Source organism: Anastrepha obliqua, chromosome 1 (genome assembly GCF_027943255.1).
Source record: "Anastrepha obliqua isolate idAnaObli1 chromosome 1, idAnaObli1_1.0, whole genome shotgun sequence".
Classification (NCBI taxonomy): Eukaryota; Metazoa; Arthropoda; class Insecta; order Diptera; family Tephritidae; genus Anastrepha; species Anastrepha obliqua.
In genome coordinates this window covers 87,280,384-87,284,306 of record NC_072892.1, presented here as the reverse complement: position 1 = coordinate 87,284,306, position 3,923 = coordinate 87,280,384, and positions in this window count along the sequence as shown.

Genomic DNA, 3,923 nt, shown 5'->3' with positions numbered 1-3,923 from the left:
TCGAACAACTGTTTTCTTACAATATTTTACTGAACTGTTTACAAGTTTGTTATTGCTTCATAAGCATCATGTTTTACAGCTCATATTTAGAACAGAGTTGCCATATCCAAATAATTTTTTGTATATTTTAGACCACTGAAATGTCTCAATTAATACTGCATACCTATTTTTTTGAAATAAGAAAAAAAAAATGTTGGATTTATGCCAAAATATTTGAATTTCAGAACATTGTGCTGTGTAATGAACACATTGTGCATTGAATTTTACACATTACAATATATTTTATGCACGATCGCTTACATTCGGTAACGAATTGCAAATAAAGATGAAGAAGATAGAGGTACATTTAAACGCCTTTCATTCGCTAAACTCGTTTCAAAATTTCACCCACGTACGAGCATATACATATTTAATTCCGAAAATTTTTAGCTATGTGGCAATCCTATTCAAAAATACTTTAATGAAATTTATACGAAGTCGAATGGATGGGTACTTTGCTACCATTCGGTATTGCCGGGGTTCGAAACATCGGGCATGAAAAATCAAATGAGAGAATAAGTTTTGTTTTAATAGCGGTCGCCCCTAGGCAGGTTTTGAAAAGCCTCCGGGTGTATTTCTGCCATGAAGAAGCTCTTAGGAGACGGCATAAACGTCCATGCCTTTATCTGTATGTATTTAGTGCTGTATCTTCTCATACAACACGATTTTCTAATTGGTTTAGGTTTATTTGGGCCATGAATGAAATAAAATATCATTTCAGCTTCATCGGGGGAAATCAAAAATTTGAGTGCCGAATTGGTGATGTGTGGTATATAATTTGATAATTTGAATTAATCGAAAAATTTGGGGTTTTATCTTTTCGCTTTTGTATTTTTATATTTTCTATTTTCCCGCCAACTGATGGGAATTTCGTTTTAGTTCTTTTTTAAAGAGCAAAATTTTCAACGTCTTGGTTCTGTTAAAAAATCACTTAAAAAATCACTGCATTGAGTCGGAAAGAGACGAATTTGAAATATAAAATCTAACTGTTGTTTTTTTAATGTTTTGTTTACTTTCATCTATCTATCTATGGTGGCAGAAGTGAACCACTTTGATGGCACGTCTTTTAGTGAAACTGAATGTGTGACAGAAGCTATCTATTTATTTACATCCTCCTATGTGGCCAAAATAATCTGTTTGTAAGCAAATAAAGCGTTCACGACTATTTCAATCTGTATATTAGACTACGAATGCCTTTTGACTGCCCACTTTGTATTTCGTGCACAATGAGATCAACTCGAAAAAGCGCAATGGTATTTACTTCCACAAGCCGCCAATCCGCCTATTCGAAGAAAACTGCCTACAATCAATACACCCATAAATTGGTCAACATATTCAGCAGGCAACACATTTTGTTGCAGTGATTAGCACAACAAATTTGGATGAACAGTTGTAACATATCAATTTATCGCTGCAGATTACTCTATTTTCTTTTTCCTTTTCAATGTTTCGCCTCCTTTGTTTAACATAATCCCCAAAATTATCACAAATTCAAGTGGCTGCAACATGCTAAGCTGATAAAATGTAACACTAAACTTTTCACTTCATTTGTGCCACAATGGCGTTGGTTAAGCCGCTGATGTGACACGACTTACTCGCACTCTGTAAAAAAGCACACAGTCCACTCGCTCTACAACAGCCAGCGTAAAAACGAAACGTTAATACCCAAAAATGAAGATCGAAAAACAGCTTCTATGTTTTTGTTTTCATTGTTGTTGGAAAATATTTATGTATATATGCATGTATATAGATGTGTATGCATTTCATAGATATGTAAATTTGTTTGACCAAAAAATGATATACACGAACGCTTAAGCTGCTAACCATTTAATGATGTAGCGTTGAAGTGGACAGTGTTCGTAATAAAATAAGGCATATAAATTTATAATGAATGTAACTTTGTCGGATTTATGTATTTATGTGCATTCATGCAGCCAACTATAATATTTTTTTAGTTAATACAAAATCAGCGCTTCAGCAAAAACTTTGATGTAGCGACAAACATTTTCAGCTTCAAAGCTAATTGAATAATTTGTAAAATAAAGCAATTTATTGCAGTGATTATGGGCTATATTTTAAGGCTTTAAATAATTATCTAGTTAATAATTTGTACAAAAATTAACTCTCTCAATCAAGCTGATGGCAAGCGATGTGAAAGTTTAAGTACTCGTACCTACACATATTCGTATATATGAGCGTATTTTTGTAAACAATGAAACTGAGTGTAGATTTTAATTTCTACTCTAAGTAATTAATAATTTAAAAGGAGATGCAATCTATTTAAATGGATAATACTCGTAGTACATAGTTTTGCTTTCAAAGAATTACATTGTATAGACGGATCGATACTAAAGAAGTATGAGCATGACGATCGCAGGCAAATAGGCCCATCAAAGGATTTATACTTTTTTTCAAATGACGTCGTACGTCAATCATATTTAACACTTGTGAACTATATAGTACAGCAACAGTATACCAAAAGACAAACAATGGAAAGCGTAAAGATCAAAATAAAGATTTCCATCAATCAAAATATCTTTTTCTTAACATTTAGTGAAAAAAGCATTCAGAAACAAAATTAGATAATTAATTTTACGCCACCTGATATTTTGGATATGGTCTTATATTTTTGTAAAAGTTTACTTGTTTGTGAGTTTGAGTGTAATACGAAATGAACTGAACAAATTAAAAAAAAATAATAATTTTTAGATTTATTCAATGTTAAAAATTTATATAGAGCTGTTTAAAGTCAACTATTTTCGGTTCTTTTCAACATTTTCATAAGTTTTACTTTTTTGTTTTTGGACATAGTTTTGAAAAATTGTTTACATTTTTTGTTCTAAATTTAGTGGAAATACATATCCTTCTCCTATTTGTATATATGCATATGTATGTATGTTTTTCTTTGTTATTCCAAAAAATGAACTCGTTTGAATTTTTTCTTTATTTTTTAATTAATACAAGGGTTACTATTTATATCGGGTTACTAAAGGGTGTTTTTTTAGAGGTTAGGTTTTCAAGATGAAATAAAACGTATATAATTTAATGTTATGGCCAAGAATTTAGCTTTATTATAAAGATAAGGGTTGGCCATTATGTTTTAAAAATGATTTCGGGCAAGTGGCCGCCGCGGCTGGCTCGAATAAATTCCAGCCGAGAGGAACAATTTTCGACCACTTTTTGCAGCAATTGGGGCCAAATGTCAGCAATAACGCGCCGAATATTCTCTTCCAAGACGTCAATCGTCTCGGGCTTATCTGCGTAGACAAGCGACTTCACATAGCCCCACAAGAAATAGTCCAGCGGTGTTATATCGCACGATCTTGGAGGCCACGCCACAGGTCCACGGCGCGAGATAATGCGCTCACCAAAAGTTTCCTTCAATAAATCGATTGTTGCGTTGGCTGTATGGCATGTAGCGCCGTCTTGTTGGAACCAAAGGTCGTCCACATCAACATCGTCCAATTCAGGCACGAAAAAGTAATTAATCATGGCTCTATAGCGCTCTCCATTGACTGTAACATTATGGCCGGCTTCATTTTTAAAGAAATATGGACCAATGATTCCCTCTGCCCATAGAGCACACCAAACAGTGACTTTTTGAGGATGTAACGGCGTCTCAGTAATGGCTTGTGGATTATGTTCACTCCAAATGCAACAATTTTGCTTATTGACATACCCATTAAACCAAAAGTGAGCTTCATCGCTGAACAAAATGTTCTTGTGAAAATCGGGATCGGTGGCCATCTTGTTTTGGGCCCAAATTTGCACGATTTGCAAACGTTGTTCAGGTGTAAGTCTATTCATTATGAAATGGCAAACCAAACTGAGCATAAATCAAGTGACAGCTGTCAAAAAGACCATCTACGAAAAAAGTTGTGCCA